Below are 18,218 nucleotides of genomic sequence, written 5' to 3' on the forward strand. Positions count from 1 at the left end.
CATTTTTGCTTCTGTCATCTAAGTTTGGGAGCCTTTTCCAAGGTCTCAGATCAAATCCTGGGTTTAATCCTAAGCTTTGGTTTCCAGGCCCAAAGTTCTGAGAGTTCCTTGCATTTTGGATTCCAACAGATGAGGAGCAATTCTGCTGCTCTATGCTCTGGAAACCCTGCCTGGCTCACCAGCACCACCAGCTATGTAGGGCAGGGCAGATTTAATATTTATGCCAGGACCAGTGGGACCTGTGCTTTGTGGTTTATTCCCTGGCTCTCACACTAACTCAAAGCACAACAAACCCCAAATCAAATAAGAACAGAATCTCTGATGCAGATTAGGAGATCAAGGAGCTAAAAAGCAGGAAATTTCCAGCGAGAAGGCTTTTCCCCGTCAAGTGGTTTCTCCTCACTCAGCCCTAATCAAGTTGTGTTTGTAATACAACAGTGGCCATAAGTGTTCAGGTAATTAATTGTGGACTCCTCACAACTTGAAATTCATGAACTGCCTCAACCATAAAACGTGGAAGTGGTGATTTTTAACTCAAAAAAAAGGAACTCACACATATCTCAGTGTCCCCTTGTCACCAACACACTCTCAGCTTTGACAGGACACCTTGGCCATTGCCATGGCCAGAAACTGAGGCTGCTCCCAACCCCAGCTCTTTTAAAGGGATTGCAAAGGGCATTCAACAGGGAGAAAAATGGATTTGGAGAAAAATGGAGCTGGATTTTCAGAAATCCAGCTGCAAAGAGGTGGAGAGAAGGGAATGATGTCAAGAGAGCCAAGCCTTGGCTTGAGTTCATACTGACCCTGTTAAATGTAATGTGGGAAAAAGCATCAGTGGGGTGAACTTCAGGAACAGATCATGAGGACACAGGAGAAGTGATTGATTCACTGCTCCCTCTTGAGGGTTTTGGGAAAACCATACATTTTCATCAGAAATAGGCAGAGAAAATAAATTAAGAAAACAAAAATAATTTCCTGTCTCGTTTCAAAATGCGTTGAGTTATTGCTCTGTTGATATATTTGCCGGTCAAGGTTTTAAGACAAAAAAAGTCCAGCAATCCTTTGAAGGAACAATTGTTTGATGTAAATTTGGGTTTGGATTAGAAAATAATTTAACACAATAAATTAATCTCACCATTTCCTATTAACCTATCCTGCTCTCTTCCCTGTTTCATGCCACGCTTGGTTTAGATTTTAATTTCCTTTAGGTTGGGAGTGGGCCTTGATTAGTAGTGTATAAACAAATAATTGTGGTTTTCTAGTCAAATTAAAAATAAATAAAAATACAAACACCAGAAGAAGGGGAATCATTTGGAGTTGTCTTCGTTCTCAAATATTTCTTTTCCCCAAAGGGAAACAGATCTTTGGAAATTTCATCTTGGCTCATCTGAAATACCATAGAGTTATTTTGTTTTGATTTACAGTTCTTCTTGCCATTTTATTTTAACCTTTAAAAAGCACGAGGGGAAGCATGAGAGATTTGCAGAACACTTGCTGGAAAAATAAAGATTGAAATGTTTTCAAAACATTCTGACTTTTTCAAGGGGAAGTTTTAACTCTCTGGACTTAAACATTTGCCAAATTCATCTCACATCTATAAATACCTCTGGTTTTCACTTTATAAATTAATTAATTCATACTACTCTAACTTTGATCAGGGCTGGCAAAGCACTCTCTAGTTCTACAGTAGATCTGAATTTTTTTAGGCTGTAAATTTTACAACAAGCCCATTAGCAAGTACTTCACTGCCACTTCTTCCCTTGACTAAAATCTTATGCCTGAGTTGGATAATTGTATATTCACCTCAATGGTCCAATATTTACTCCTGAGTAACTGGTTTTATCACCTTTAAAAAACAAATGAGGCTCAGTTTTGAAAAGTGGGCTTGTGACAGGCTCAGGTAAATTTGATTATACGTAGAATCTTTAAAATCTCATAATTTTTTTTTGCCATACAATCCAAAAGAAAATATATCTATGTTAGGCAAAACTCTGTAAAAAGCGTCCAGCAGCTAAATACCAAAATACAGAAGATCTTGGATTTGTGGTGCTGGTGCTGACTCCTTGTGAGCTTTTAGGGCAAGAAGGTGCTCACAACAACCCCAAGCAAAACTGCAGGTCAGGGGCAGAGGGACTGGAAAAGGTCCTGGGGGTGCTGGTGACAGCAGCTGAACAGGAGCCCAGGTGTGCCCAGGTGGGCAGGAAGGGCACTGGCACTTGGACTGGATCAGGAACTGGGTGTAGGGCAGGGATTGTCCCCCGTGCTGGGCACTGGTGTGGCCACACCGCCAACCCTGGGGTCAGTTTTGGGCTCCTTGTGACAAGAAGGACATTGAGGGGCTGGAGAGTGTCCAGGGAAGGGAATGGAGCTGGGGAAGGGGCTGGAGCACCAGGAGAGGCTGAGAGAGCTCAGCCTGGAGAAAAGGAGGCTCAGGGGGGACCTTGTGGCTCTGCACAGCTCCTGACAGGAGGGGACAGCCAGATGTGGCTCTGCTCCCAAGTAACAAGTGACAGGACAAGAGGGAATGGCCTCAATTATCAGCAGGGGATGTTTAGTTTGGATATTAGGGAAAACTTCTTCACTGGAAGGGTTAACCCTGGCACAGCTGCCCAGGGCAGTGGTTGAGTCACCATCCTCTGGAGATACTTGAAAGCCATGTAGATGTGGCCCCTGGGGACATGAGCTAGTGGTGGCCTTGGCAGTGCTGGGCTAATGACTGCTCTTGATGATCCTGGAGATCGTTCCCAACCTTAATGATTTTATGATCCCATAAAGAAAAGAGTGGGATGTATCTCAGCTTCTCTGTCAGTGGGACACATCATCCTCACTTTTAGCTGAGTCAGAGCTCTGTGCTTAGTCTGACCTGATTTTTTTTTACCATTCCTCCAAGTCCACAGAGAGCAAGCAAACACCAGCTCTGAAGGCTTTCATCCCCCCCTCCACTGCCTGTGGTTGGATGGCTTCAAACTTAAACACCCAGCACTCAGCTGGAAAAGGTCAGTGATGTGTGAATTTAATGTCCACAGACCTTTAACTCAATCAAGGTCAACAAACAGATTCACACTGGGGGACTTGAAGCTTATGGCTCATTTTGCACATTAACTAAAGAAGTAAATAAATAACTCCATCACTCCTCCTCCTCAGTGATAACAGCAATAACCCTCACGTGTCACAGCAGTCACTGATACAGGTTGACAAAGGCAGATGGAATAAAAATAAAACAAAAATATCACAGTTTTGACATCATTAGGAAATAGAAAGTGTGGGGTTTTTTGCTGGGGGGGGTCATCAGGGAACAAGTTCAGCTGCCTTCATTGCCCCCCAGGTGACAAAATGCTCGTGTGGTTGGAAAGAGCCCTGAAGAGGTGTCAGACCTGCCCAGCAAAGGGGATATTCCTTGGAGGAGAGGCTAAATAATTATTTTTCTTTGGTCTATTCCTCCTGGAAAAGTTGAATTAGACTTTATAGACAGCTTTGTACAAACTCACTTTACTAATTCCCCATTTCCAGGCTGTTTTTCACTAGGTTGTGTTGTTCTGTTTGGGTTTTTTCCTATGGAAAAAGCAAAGATTTTGGGCTTTGGCCTCTTTCACTGCAGTGGGCAGCTGGCCACACAGACAAAGGGCTGGGGAGCACATGAGTTCACTTTTCCCATCCAAAAAGTAAATATAAAGCAAAAAGCATGGTTAGCTCACGTTAACATCACAGGGTGAGTTGTAATCCAGTTTCTTGGGAATATCCATTACGGGTGAAGCTGAAATGTGGTAACCACCCCTCACAAATCCCTCCTGGCATGCCTCAAACACCCTGTAAAGGTGAGGTGGGTTTCTCAGGGGTTTTCCCACTCTGACCCATGAGCAGAAAGATGAAGGGGTTGTTTTTCTGGACGTGATTTCTTGCAGCCCTGAGCTCTGCAGCAACTCTCACTCCACAAGGAGTTGTAACCAAAGTCTTTATTGATGAGAGTTTTCCTTCCCAACAGATCCCAGGAATTGTTAGAGGATTACTGTGCAGTCTGCTGCTGCAAATAAAGCCGTTGTGTACAGTCCTTAATTAAATACAATTCCAAAGATTGCCAAGACTGGAGGAGTTGCAGAAATGTTTTGTCTCATCTGCAGGGCCAGAATATCCAGGGGACACGTGGCAGCTCCTCAGAGACAGGTGGGAGTCACAGGAGAAGGGCTGTGAGCCTCAGTGTGCCCCTTTCTCCTGGTCCCAGGTGTGGGAAATGCATTTGTGGGGAATTCTCCAAGCCTGACAGAAGGCTCACACAGTGTGTGCATCTGTGTACAAACCTTGAGATCAAAAAATATTGAATATGATTTGGAAATACCATAGAACAAGACAGTGTTGAGAGAGAACTGGAACTACAAACAAGTTTCAAAAGATAACCTTGCAAATAAGACTGGGTACTTTGAAGAAATAGAACAGGAAAAATGCATTGTAGTGACACCCATGAGAGGTAATTTTAGATTATTGACTTTAAGGCATTTACAGCATGGTGTGGCTGAAGCTGATAAGCCAAGAAGCACTTATATTGTATTATAATTAAATAGTAGTTAGCTTTTAATTATAATAATGTAAATTATAACACCTGCATTGTCTCACCCTTCACATAAAACTAAAAAAAATTTAAAACACCTCAATTGCCCCATCTCTAAAGCAAAAAAAAAAAAAAACAAAACAAAAAACCAAAAAAAGAAAAACCAACACCCAGGGTACTTCTGGGCTCACTGGTTGGAGACTCCACAGATGAGAACCAGGGTGACCACAGGGATAACAGGATTTGGGGTCAAACAAAGGAGGAGAAGAACTGAAAACTCTTCAGATGACACAATCCCACCCCTCACTCATTCCTGTTCAGCTCAGTGGAAGTGGACATGGGTTCACTTCCAGTTCTAAGTGACAATTTCTCCCCATCCCCACCTTCCCAGAACTTCTGTCAAAATAGGAATGCAATAAGACAAGAGCAAGTTGCCTTCCAAGAGTTTCTGTAATTTGACTTCAGTCACTGCTCGAGGTGAAGTTTCTTAACCCTTTCTTCATGTGAACCACAAAGGAAATGAAAGATTTTAGCAGGCAGGTCTTATCTCAAGCATCAGAAATAAAACTTCCCTCTGCCTTTCATCCATACTCTTTATTTGTAGGAACACAGGACTGAAGGGACTTCTCTCAAAACAACCCTGGCTTTGATTTCTTCCCTAACTTCATTCAGCTCTGTCTTAAAACTAGATTTTCAGATCCTTTTTTTTTTTTTTTTTTTTTCCTTTTAGACATCCTCAGGAAAATACAGCTTTATTCCTAAAACCCCTCTGAGCCAGCCAAAAAAATGCAGTGTAAAAGGGCAAGAATGGGAAAAGGAAGACACCAAGGATATTTTTCTATAGTGATGAGTGACACAATTTCCAACACTAAGTCTGTCAAAAGCTGCAAAAGCTCCAATGGCCTGGGGAAAATAAAATTTTTAAAAGCGACTATTTATGAAGTATTATAATTATTTGCTCTTCTGAAGGACCATTGTGCAAGAATCCAAAACCATGCTACAAATGTCATGAAGTAAATGTTAAATATCAGTAATATAGACAGAACGGGAGATAAATCCAAGTTTAAAACACCCCAAACCTCCTGTGTGCCCTTTGTAGGATCAATCCAGGAGGATTTGTAAACCCAGTGATTTTTAAACAGAGAAAAGTTATTTTCTCTTGTGTTGTAAATAAATTTCTCTGTGACCAACCAGCAGTGATGGACCATGGGCAGCAGCGCATGTCCCTGGGAGACTTTCCCAAATAAAAGAGGCCCAGGCAAATTCCCAAATCTCTTGAGTCCCACTTAGCTGCTCAAACCACTGCACTTTATCATCCTGCCAAACATAATCCTGCCAATGACAGATCCATCATCAGACAAGGAAAGCAGATGTCCTTTCCCAGCTCATCCTGTCAAACAAAGGCAACTTGGCCAAATCAATCCAGCAGCTTGGGGGCTCAGAGCCTCCTTTTAGTCAGATTCTCCCATTTCTGTGGAAGATTTGAGGGAAAAGGGAGTGTTCTGCAAAGGGCTTGGAGAGCCCCAGGGAAAGGGAAGCTGAGCAGCTGTGTGCCTTAACTCCTTTGGGACAAGCTTGCAAATGCCTCTGCTGGGAAAAAGAAATGGATTGGGGTTTTTCAGGAAGAAGAGAATGTCACAGACATCTTTTATGAAAAATCTTTTCCTCAGGTTTGTTCCTCCTGAGAAGCTGAGAGGCCTCAGGAACAAAATGTAACCAATGGTTATCTGCTGCTGTGGAATGCAACAGGTGCATCTGGGATTGGGCTCCTGTGGTTGTTTCTAATTAATGGCCAATCACAGCCCAGCTGGCTCAGACAGAGAGCCAGAGACAGAGTCTTTGTTATCATTCTTTGCTATTCTATTCTTAGCCAGCCTTCTGATGAAATCCTTTCTTCTATTCTTTTAGTATAGTTTTAATATAATATATATCATAAAATAATAAATCAGCCTTCTGAAACATGGAGTCAGATCCTCGTCTCTTCCCTCATCCTCAGACCCCTGGGAACAGCAGTTTTGGTCACAAACAGGCAGCTCCTGTTAAGTTTTAGGGGAAGTGAAAGCCCTGAGGTTGTTTAGAAATGCAGTGTGAGCCCAGTGTGACAACACCAGCAGGAAAGGAAGGGCTGGAGTGACACCAGGCTTGCCCTGCATCCCCCCTGGAAACCTTCAGAGCTGGAATAAGAACCAACTTCACCTGGAGCCCTGGGGATGTTTGGAGAGGAGGCAAATCCTGTCCACAGCTTCTCACTGTTTGTTTGGTTGGTTTTTTTCATGCACTCAGGTAAGGAGAGCAAAGGGAAATGTTACAGAACAGCTTTAAACTGAAAGGAAAGGGGCTTTGATTGGACATTAGGAAGGAAATGATTCACTGGGGAGGCCCTGGCACAGGTTGTCCATGGAATTTGTGGCTGCCCCATCCCTGGAAGTGTCCAAGGCCAGGTTGGATGGAGCTTGGAGCAGCCTGGGACAGTGGAAGGTTTAGTGTCAGTACCACATCCTGGAGAAAGAAACAGGAAACAGAGAAAACAAGAAAAAGGGAATGCTTAAAATAATCCTTCCTGTGGGCTGTGTTATCCAGCAGTCACCTCAGTGCCCTTCCAAAACACAGTTTGGGATAAGGTTTTAACCTTCTTGGCTATCAGTACCTTCCACATCTTTTACCAAACCAACCTAAGAGAAATTCCAGGATGATTTTACTGTTCGTACATCACTTCCATTCTAAGCTAGTGGCCCTAAACAGGGCTTGTTTGTGACACTATTCAGAGCTTTCTATGAAAATCCAGGTATGTTCCTGGAACAATCCATAAGCACATCTCATTTCAAAGAATTCACTCTCAGAGGGCTGCTTCCCCACAAAGGGGAGCACAAAAAACACAAAGGTGTTGGCACAAGAGGAGCTTGGTTCATTCAGACAGAGGAGTTTGGTTCATTCAGACATTGGGCAAAAATAAGGAATGTTCCCTCTTTCAAATGGAGCAGAAGTGGCTCAGTCAAGGCTCTGGATGAGTACATTACTCATGGCTTTATGAAGCATTTTTATCAGAGCCCTCTAGTGAATGGCTCCTCACAGATGGTCTGAAGCATCCAGGTGTGCCTTCCAGGAAGGAGGACATGCTGGGATGAGCTCTCAGGAAAAAGGAATGAGCCTCAGGACAAAGGAAAAAGTCATTGTTCCTAAAAATGAGGGAGTCAAGAGTGCTCCAGAGGTTTGGAACCACTCCAGAGCTTCTCTAACAAAAATCAGGACAGAGCCACCTCTCCTCCCTTGGCTGAAGAGGGTGGGAAACAAAAGCACAAGTGATTTGTAAAATGAGTGAAGCAGAGCAAGGCTGGGACAGCTACAGGGAGCAATGCTATCATGGGGAAAAAGGATTCACAAAAATGGGGAAAACCACGCAGAGAGAAAATGAAGAGATCCTGACCTAAGGAATGTTCCTAAAAATGAGGGAGTCAAGAGTGGCCCAGTGGTTTGAAGCCACTCCAAGCTCAAGAGTGACAACAAGAAGACAAACAACAGGACAGGACCATCTCTCCTCCCTTGGCTGAGGAAGGTGGGAAACAAAAGGACAAGGCACTTGTGAAGCAGAGCAAGGTTGGGACAACTAGAGGGAGCATTACTGCCATGGGGAAAAAGGGTTCACCAAAATGGGGAAAAATCACACAGAGAGCAAGCAAAGAGATCCTGACCTAAGCCAGCACAGGATGGACACACGGACAGAGCTGAATCAGAAGAACAGAACATGCTGGAGGACACTGAGTGCCCAAAGGTCTCCTGAAGGGGAGTGTCTAATTACATTTAAGTTTGCCAGCTTTGAGTAAAGACATTTTTGATAACCCTCCTGTGCCCAATGGCCAGTGCACATGGAAGACATCATGTGTCTGAGCAATTGCTGAAGAGGGACATCCTCATCAGGACTTAGGAGCCTGACTGCAGATTTTAGGAGGAATTTAACAGTCCTGGAGGAGTAAACAATAAACAAAACTATCACCACTCCCCCTGCACAGTCCTGTGTGCAGGGTCAGAATGAAGACATGGGAATGATTCAAAATGTGGTTGCACTCCTGATGCCTGAAAAGGGAGTTAAAGCCACAGGCTGGACAGGTTGTAACACGAGCCTAAGAGCCTGAAAAGGTGACAAATGGGACATGACACACAGGACATGACACACACTCGCCCACGCTGTCTAAACCAGGCATGCACACAGCTCTTCCACCTGAGGAGAGCACTGACGTCTCTCCAGGAGCCTGAGGGCCACATTTAATCCTTCTGACAGCTCCCACCACCTTCCTGCTCACAGAGAGGTGCTGCAACAGGGCTGCATCCCTGCCATCAACACTCCTGAGCACACAGCTGAGTGCCAGGTGAGACAGGTGATCCCAGTGAAGTGTCAGATGGTGGAAATATCCACATTTCAAACCCAAACAACCCCAGCAGCTTCCATGTTTTAAACACAGAATCCTGGAATGGTTCAGGTTGGGAGGGACCTTGGAGATCACCTCATTCCAAACCCTCTGCCATGGGCAGGACACCTTCCACTATCCCAGGCTGCTCCAAGTCTCATCCAACCTGATCTTGGACATTCCCAGGGATGGGCCATGGTGAGGCTTGACCAGGGAAGTGATTTCCAATAGTTTTAAAGAAGAAATTACAAAATCGTCTTGCTTCCTGCAGGGATTCACCAGCCCAGCTTGGCTGTTGGGGGAGAGCTTTGCTGCCCATCCATCCCCAAACAAAACCAGCTTCCAGCACCCCCAAACTGTGCACCAGCTCGTGGTGAACCTGATGCTCAGGAAGATGATTAATTCTGCTTTATTCCCCCAGGCATTTCCTTTTGTAATTCCCTGCCTGCTAACAGCACAGATGGGGGAAAGAGATTAGAGGGAAGATGTTTCTGCTTTGTCTGGTTAAAAGGGAAAATATAGAAGAGCACAAATGACACAGAAAATGAGTGCTTTGATGACAAAACCAAATCTTAGTGGTACAGCATCACCAGACCTCTCTCAGGTGATGCCACTGGCTGTAGATCTTCGTATTTTACAAAGGTAGTGTCTTTAATGTCTTTTGACAAATGGAGAAACCAAAGTAGAAAACCCCCAAAAAAAAAAAAAAAAAAACCACAAAAAACCAACCAAAAATAACCTCAACCTAAGGAAACCCCAAACCACAAAAACCCCACCCAAAAACCCACAACAAAACTGTCAGTTGGCCTCTCTGCCTCCAAAAACTCCTTCCTTATAGAAAAAAAATAGACAAAGCAGTAATAACCCCCCCTAAATACTTCACACCCTCTGGTCCCAGCATTTGAATATCTCTAAAAGACCTTTCCATGTGCCAGTGTACATTGATATCCACATCTGTCAGAGATATGAAATATTGAAATATTCTCCTCAAAATACCCTGGTCTGACAGGAAAGAGACAACAGAAAAAGGGAGAATTTGTGTGGAAAAAGGAGCGGGAAAGAAAATAATTGGGTCCTTCTTCCATAGGAAGAAGGGAAAGACTTCAAATCTCAGTTTAGGAATTTTGGATATGAGGAAAACAACAGAGTAGGCAGCTAGGAAGGTAAAACCTGGGATGGGCATCAGTGGACAGGACACCTGGGAAGAGGATCTTGGAAAGAAAACAATGTTTAGAGCAGCAGGAGGAGCAGAAAACCTCTGAGCATTGCTAGAAGTCTCAGCCTGGCTGTCAGGATCAACTCAGCTGAGCAGAAAATGCCTTTGAGCAACAGGGCTAAAAAGAGAACAACAGGAAAAGAAACCAAGTGAGATTACTATGCAAAGAGCTGAAATTCTAGAGAAAGCCAAATATAGCAGCAAGAAAAGGAGAACTCACAGGGAGCCCCACCCCAGCTTCTGTTCACTGGCTTCTCCAAAGAACTGGAGGTGAAAATAGAATTTTACTAATGCAAACTGGAATAGTTGCACATGAAAATGATTTAGCTTGAATAGTTGAGAACAACAACAGGGCTGGGTGTGAAGGGCTGTGGAAACTGATGTGGGGTGGAAGCCACTCAGACAGGAAAAAGGTGCTCAGATGGGATGGTGGGAGTGGCACCATCCGGCTCAAAGTCAACAAATGTAAAGCTTTTTTATATGTAGGGAGGAGAGGGGGGGAAAAAGATCCAGACTGCTCTCAGCAGGTTAATCTGAGTTAAATACACAGGACTTTTGAACAGGAATTGAAAGGAAGAGTGATGGAAAGTGGGAGCAAATGGAGATGGGGACAAAACAGAAAATGTGGTTTATTGAGAGTAAATCATGGCAAGGTAACTTATAAGGTTGTTTTATAATGTAATTGTTTGGTTTGGGTTTTTTTTTGAGGGGGGGAGAGATAAAAGTCAGCGAATTAAAACTTTCTGAACCTGGGTAAAAAGTCTGATTTTGTGCTAAAAGGAATGACTGCCATAACAATGGGCACAAGGATTAATAAAACTGGGAGGAAACTAAAGGAGATGGCCCAGTGAGGCTGTGAATTCCTCATCCCTGGAAGTGCCCAAGGCCAGGCTGGATGGGGCTTGGAGCAACCTGAAATGGGGGAAGGTGTCCCTGCCATGGGTGGAATGAGCTCTTTATTAATCATTTGTGTGCTCACACCTGAAAATGGCCAATCCAGATCTGCCTATGACTAAAGATGGGGCAAATATCCTTAAAAAGGGACAGAGAGGGGTAATTTAAAGGATGCTGGTGGTGCCTTTGGAGTAATCAGCCCTTCACAGCCACCTCCTCCTTGCTTTAGCAGCCTCTACCTGCCTGGAACCTTTTCCATCAGGATTGGATCTTTCCTGGCTCTACCCCAGCATCCCATTAAATCAGGACAGCAAAAACACCTGACAGCTCCCCCAGAAACTGCAACTCCTACAGCAGGGCTACAATTTCCTGACTGGAAAGAGAAGTGGGGGGGGTGGGGTAAAAGTAAAGTAAAATTAAAAAAAAAAAAAAAAAAAGAGAGAGAAAAAAAGATAACTAAATTTAACTTTGGTTCTGAGGAAGAAAGCATGAAACTAAGGCAAAAACATTTTTCTAGGATAAAAAAAAAAGTTAGGATAAAAAAATAACAATAAAAAAGCAAATTAAAAAAAAAGAAAAGCCCATCTAAACTTAGGGAGAGAGAAAGCAAATGTGTAATCAATCACAACCAGCAAGAGCTTAAACAATAAGATTTCTTCCCAAGGATATTTATTAAATGTGGAAAAAGGGTTTAAATTCCAGGGACTGAACTCTCTAATGAGACAAATGAGGATTAGAAGCAAAGCTTTGCTTGGGGATGGTTTAATGCTGCCAGAAGAGCCTTTCTGGAGCGTCTCTCCCAAATAATTTGGGTCTGTTTGTATTGCAGGTCCAAGGAAGAACCTGATGGTTGGAGCTATGCAGGTGGTAAAATTAAATTTCACAGAGGCCAACAGCTGAGCTCCAGAGGTCCCTTCCAAACTCAGCTGACCTGGTTCTGCACGAAAGTGATGTTGAGTTTGCCAAGAGTAAAGGGAGAAGGTGTAATTCTTGGGATTTTTCTTTTAACTATCAGAAAAAAAAAAAAAAACCAACAAAGATTAGGACATTCCATAAGAGCCTGACTATTTTATCCCTGTTTAGAAGTAAGAAATCCCAGAAATGGTTTCTATAACCTTTTGCCCCATCCTTCATCAGTGTCCCCATAGATCCTAACCCATTCCTGGGCTTCTCTCTGCTGACCATCAAAAAGACTTGACCTACATTTTGAAACTCTAGATTTCTGTGGCTGCAACCTTAAATTTGTAGTTCTACCCTACCAAATCTGTGATTCTAACCAGACTGGTTATGGAGCTTTTTCTTCCTCCTGCTTTCTATTTGCAGAAGTTTTATCAAATACTTAAAGACAAGTTGTGAGTTGTCCCTCAGTGTTTCATTTTCTAGAATAAACATTCCCGGTTCTTTCATTTTTTTTCTTCAGCAGCATTTTCCAGACCTTTTATCATTCTTCTGGCCCTGCCTGGACTCCAGTTTCAAGTGTTTTCACTCCAGAACAGATACACGTGCTCCATTTAAAAGTCTGCCAGGGATTATTTGCTTCTTTTTCCTTGGCCAAAACAAAAGTTTGGTTCCAGTTTATTGTAATTGTTTATCTTACTTGCAGCCTAACACAGGAAGCAGCCAAAAGTAAAACAGGTTGTCCATGAACTCAGCCCAACCTCTGAAGAAAATGAACCAAGACAAAAAACCTGAGAAATTCTGATTTTTCAGGTGGAGAAGTTCATAAAGCTGGGGAGGATAAAAAGTTCTGTCGGGAACAGAAACCCAGGGTAATTTTTCCAGGTCCCTTATCTAAGTCTCAGTGACATAACCACCTCTCAGCAAATTAAAATATCAGTGCACCAGATGAACTTTGTGTTCCAGAGTCACAGCTGAACAGGGAAGAGGAACTGCAAGGAATAACATTTACCCCAAGGAAAAAGCAGGAAAAATCCCAGAAAAAGGCATCCCTCTCCATCCCCTCCTGAAGCAATAACACATATTCCAATAGCTTTTGGATATGTGTTCATGTTGAAGCAGAAGGGTAAAAATACAGCCTTGTCCTGCAAAATCAACACCAAATGATAAAAATAGGAATTCTTAAAAAACAAACTCCAACACTTCCTCATTTTAATCCCTCTCCATTCACACAGCCCAGCAGCTCACATGCACATGGGTGAAGCTCACTGAGGACTATCCAGTTGCACAAATTCCTGGGAATTCCCTTTTTAATAAGGACTGTATTGTGTTCAAACACCAGGAGGTTTGGACATTGCAGGAATGAAGGCAAGCAGGGAATCACAGAATCAGTCCTCTGTGGCTTTACCTTTCCCTGAGGATTTGTAGAGCTGACAGGACCAGTCAAACCACACACCTTGACATCACAGAAACATTTAGGTTGTAAAAGACCTTTCAGGCCATTGAATCCAATCATTATTGAGTATTTAATTAGCAAATTTGAGGCTGACATTAAGCTGGGAGTGTGTGTCCATCTGTTGGAAGGAGGGCCCTGCAAGGAGACCTGGAATGGTTGGATGAATGGACAGAGCCCAATAAGATGAAGTTTAATAAATCCAAATTCCAACATTTTGGCCACAATAACTCCCTGCAATGTTACAGGCTGTCACAGCATATGGCACAGCTGAGACAGCCACAATACACAGAATACCAACATACAGAGGCTTTAAGCATTCACCCAAACAGAGTAACACCAGACCTCATCAGAAGGCTTCAGACATCCATCCCTGCAGCCCATCACATCACTTTAGAAGGCTCCAAACATCCACCCTTGTTGTTCTCCAGCCCAACCTTTTATACTCCCCCATGTTCATGCATTGCACCTGTGTGCCCTCTGTGATGTCTCAGCATACCTGGGCACTCCATGGCTCATTGCTGTCAGTGCTGCTCACCTGCTCCTCACAGCTGGAGCTCATTGGGGATGAGGCTCAGCCACAGCCCAATCCCTGTCATCACAAACTGTGTGCCCACAATAGGATGGGCATGGTGTGGCTGGGACAGTGCCCAGGCACAAAGGGAGCTGGGGGGTGCTGGTCAGCAGTGACTGACCATGAGCCAGCAGAGTGCCCTGGTGGCCAAGAAGGCCAATGGCTCCTGGCCTGGCTCAGGAATGGTGAGGCCAGCAGGAGCAGGGAGGTCACTCTGGCCCTGCCCTGGGCACTGCTGGGGTCACACCTGGAGTGCTGTGCCCAGCTCTGGGCCCTCAGCTTGGGAAGGACCTGGGGACACTGAGCACATCCAGAGGGGACAAGGAGGCTGGAGAGGGGCTGGGAACACAAACCCTGTGAGGAAGCCCTGAGGGAGCTGGGGGTGCTCAGCCTGGAGCAAAGGAGACTCAGGGCTGCCCCCATCACTCTCTGCAGCTCCTGAAAGGTGCCTGTGCTCAGCTGGCCCTGGGCTCTTTCTGCAGCAGCACTGACACAACCAGAGCACACAGCCTCGAGCTGCACCAGGGGAAATACAGGCTGGATAGCAGGGAAAAGTGATAAAAGAGTGATAAAGTTCTGGAATGGCTGCCCAGGGAGGTGCTGGAGTCCCCATGCCTGGGTGTGTTTAACAAAGCCTGGATGTGGCACTGGGGGCCAGGGTTTGGTTGAGCTGTTGGGGCTGGGTTGGACTGGATGACCTTGAAGGTCTCTCCCAACCCAGTGATTCTCTGTGGGTCTGTGTGATTAACCCAGCACTGTGAAATCCACCACCAAACCGTGTCCCCATGGCACCTGAAGAACAACCAGTGTAAGATCTTCACCTGCAATCCCCAACCAGCAGCAATGACCTGTCAGGATTTTAATTCAGGATGCAACTGGAAATGACACCTGCAAAGCCACATAATGGATGATTCACAATGAATCCAGCCAAGTTTACTCATTCAAGAAGGATAAATCTCAGGGCTACAAAATGGTCTCGACTGGGTGAGGGGTGGAGCTGGCAGGGTTAAGGGTTGGGCTTGATGATCTTTGAGGTCTTTTCCAATCTAAACATTTCTATGATTCTGTGGATGCAGAGGTGAAATTGCACAAGCAGTTTAAAAACTCCTTCAAAACTCCTTCTACAACAGCTTGAGCTGCCATCAAAGTTTCTAATCACAAAATGCCTTGGAGGAAATAACCACAAAAAGCATCCTAAAGGATTAAGGTGCTTCATTAAAAATAAAAATAATAATGATTAAGAAATCCAGCCCTCTTCCCTCCAGAGTTTGATCTTGAGCAGATTTTTTCCTGGCCACATCACACACTCCTGGATATCCCAGATTTCCCACAGAAGGCATCCACCACAAGAACACTTCAAGCATGGACATGTAACAAACATAGCCCAGAGAATTTTCTGAAAACATCAACTGAAAAAACCCAGCCAAGCTCTTAAGCTGCCATGCATACCCCAGTGAAGAGGAATATGTTCTATAAACACAGAGATATCTCCACAAACAGTGATATCAAGCAGGAGATCCCCCTTTGCCTGCGTTCTAGTGACTGGAAGCTGAGTTTAATATGCAGCACATTCTTTTTTTTCTCTGGTTTTATTAATTGTACCAAGTGTAAATCTGTTAATGAAACAGCACTTAAATTGTTCATAATAACATGAAAACCACCTCCCTGTGAAATGAATGAGGTTCCCCTATCAGGTCTTCTCTGTGGACTGTGGGGAATTTCCCTGTGCTGTTTAGAGTATTTATTAAGGTCAGGTTTTGAGTAAACAATTGTTTAGGGAATCGATCACTGCTCTGTTGATCCTCTGCACCTTCCCAGGGAACAGCATCCCAACAATGCCATTAGGATGATACTATCCTAGCCCCACTGCCAAATTGCCATCCCTGACTTCCAAAAGCAACACCAGAATGTTGTGGGAGCCTATTAAAATACCCCTGCGTTCCCCCAAATGATGCTTCTTCAATAAAACCCATTTTCCTCTCATGATCTCTGCATCCTGACAAAAAACTTCCTCCTCCTGATGACCAGACACCAGCTTGAGGATGGGGAACCTCCTTCAAAATGGTCTGGACTGGGCCATGGGTGAGGAGTGGAGCTGGCAGGGTTAAGGGTTGGGCTCAATGATCTTTGAGGTCTTTTCCAATCCAAACATTTCTATGATTCTGTGGATGCAGAGGTGAAAGGAAGCAGAGCAGCTCTGCATCCTTCTGGATGCCCTCCGATTATCTCAGTAGCCACTACCTCTTGGTTGTCCTGTTTATGAAATCATGCAATTATGGAATGGTTTGGGTTGGAAGGGACCTGAAAGCCCCTCTCATTCCAGATCCTGCCATGGGCAGGGACACCTTCCACCAGACCAGGTTATTTTTTTGCACACAGGTCATTATTTCTCCTGGAAGGAAGGGCCAAGCCACCAAAGACACGATGGTGATCCAAGCCAGGCACAGTTTCCCAGTGGAAATTATTAACTTGGAGTAAAAACTTCATCACAGCTCAAGCATGAATTGAACAGGGGGGAATCGGAAGTGAAAATAAATAAGTGAACCAACAACCCTGTGTTTACTAAACTAAGGCAAACAGAGATGAAGAAATACAAACAAAGCAGCATGAAATTTTAGAAGCATTGTATGAGAACCTGAAGACATCAGGAAAACTCTGCAGCTGGTAAAGATAAGAGTTTAATGAGAAGTTAATATTTTTAGATGTTTTGTTGGTATTATTATTATTATTATTATTATTATTATTATTAATTTGATTTGTTTTGAGTTTTGTTTCCTTGGAGGTTTTTGAGTTTGGAATTTTTTTAAACAAAAAAAAAATTACAACAAACAAAATTTTACAGACCGTGCACTCCAGTAGAGGAAAGTTCAACGTGATAATTTTGATCTGCATTTGGAAAGCAGCAGGGCAACAGGCATGGCTCTGCTGATGACGGAGAAGCTTTTTCCAGCTCATTAGTAACAAAGGCAGATGCTAAACAGCATCCACGAAAGATAAACATTTAAAATTAGCAGGCCTGGACAACTTGCAGCATTGTAAATTGTCCTAAGAGCATTTGTAAAAGCTGGCTGAGATCTGTTTGAACCCAGCCAAGTGCAAAGCCTGGACTCCAGAAAGAACAGACTCAGTGCAGATCTCCAATACAGCAGCCTGGATTTTGGGAAAGAAGTGATGTGGCAGAGAATTTGGGGATTAAAAGAGGTAAATAACTCCACTTTAACTCCCAGTGTGTGCTGCTGGGAAAAGGCAAACACGAGTGTTTGCTGGATAAACTGAGCAGAGAGGAAGGACGAGAAGAAAATTCTCCTTTTTTTATACGGCACTGGGAGATCTGTCCCATGACACCACGTCAAGGATTTTAAAAGGTCAATAAAAACCAAAGGAGGGTGTGGAAAGGAAGCACAAAAGGAAGTAGAGGAGCTCTGCATCCTTCTGGGTGCCCTCAGGTTATCTCAGTAGCCACTGGGAGCACGTTCAGGCAACTTAACCAGGTGTTGAATGTGCTCAGAGGCCCTTTGCTATCAGAAAATTCAATCTAGCAGAGCAAAGCACAGTGGGACATGAACGGAAAACCTCTGAAAATCCATAACCCTCCCCAGATTACCTCCAATAACAGCAAAGGCCAGGGGAAATGTGTTGGGCTGCTCATCTCAGCCCCTTGAAAAGCAGAGTTCAGCAGAGCACGAGTTACATTTTATCAGAAACAGGTTGTTGGACTCGTCTTACTGGAGGTAACTGGTGGAAATTAGCTGCTTTGAATAACTTGCCAAATAAAATAATCTGTCCTTCCCATCAGGGATTACTCTAATCTTAATATAGCTCCGACTGCACAGACTTCCTGGGTTTTGATGTCAGATTTTGGCCCAGGCAGTGAGATTTTACATTTTCCTTGGACTTTCCCAAGTAGCTGTTGTTGGCTTCCACTCATGAAAGCCCACTTGCTCTTGTCTGGAAAAAAAACCCCCACATTTAAATAATGAAGTTTCAGTAATGTTCTCAACTGCAAGGGAAGGAAATGCTGCTCAGATATCCTCGAAAACTCCACTTCAGGGGCATTTCTCTTTGATTAACACCTTTGGGTTGGAAAAAGCCAGCTCAGGGTCTGTCTATCCATGTCATGGAGCAAGAAGAGGCAAAGAAAAACCATATTGATCCTGCTGGAGCCATGGGTGCTGCCAGTTCCCAAAGTTTCATCAGGAAATTTGCAGTATCTTTTATTTTTTTCCATATTCAGTACA

The 18,218-nt window shown here is 43.9% G+C and overlaps 1 protein-coding gene across 1 annotated transcript in view; it reads right to left on the reverse strand.

Annotated features, from left to right (window-relative positions):
• Window positions 1-18,218, reverse strand: part of VIPR1 (vasoactive intestinal peptide receptor 1) — a 117,054-nt gene that overhangs the window by 75,408 nt on the left and 23,428 nt on the right. The window lies entirely within an intron of this gene.

This window comes from Molothrus ater, chromosome 1, assembly GCF_012460135.2.
Source record: "Molothrus ater isolate BHLD 08-10-18 breed brown headed cowbird chromosome 1, BPBGC_Mater_1.1, whole genome shotgun sequence".
NCBI classification, from domain to species: Eukaryota; Metazoa; Chordata; class Aves; order Passeriformes; family Icteridae; genus Molothrus; species Molothrus ater.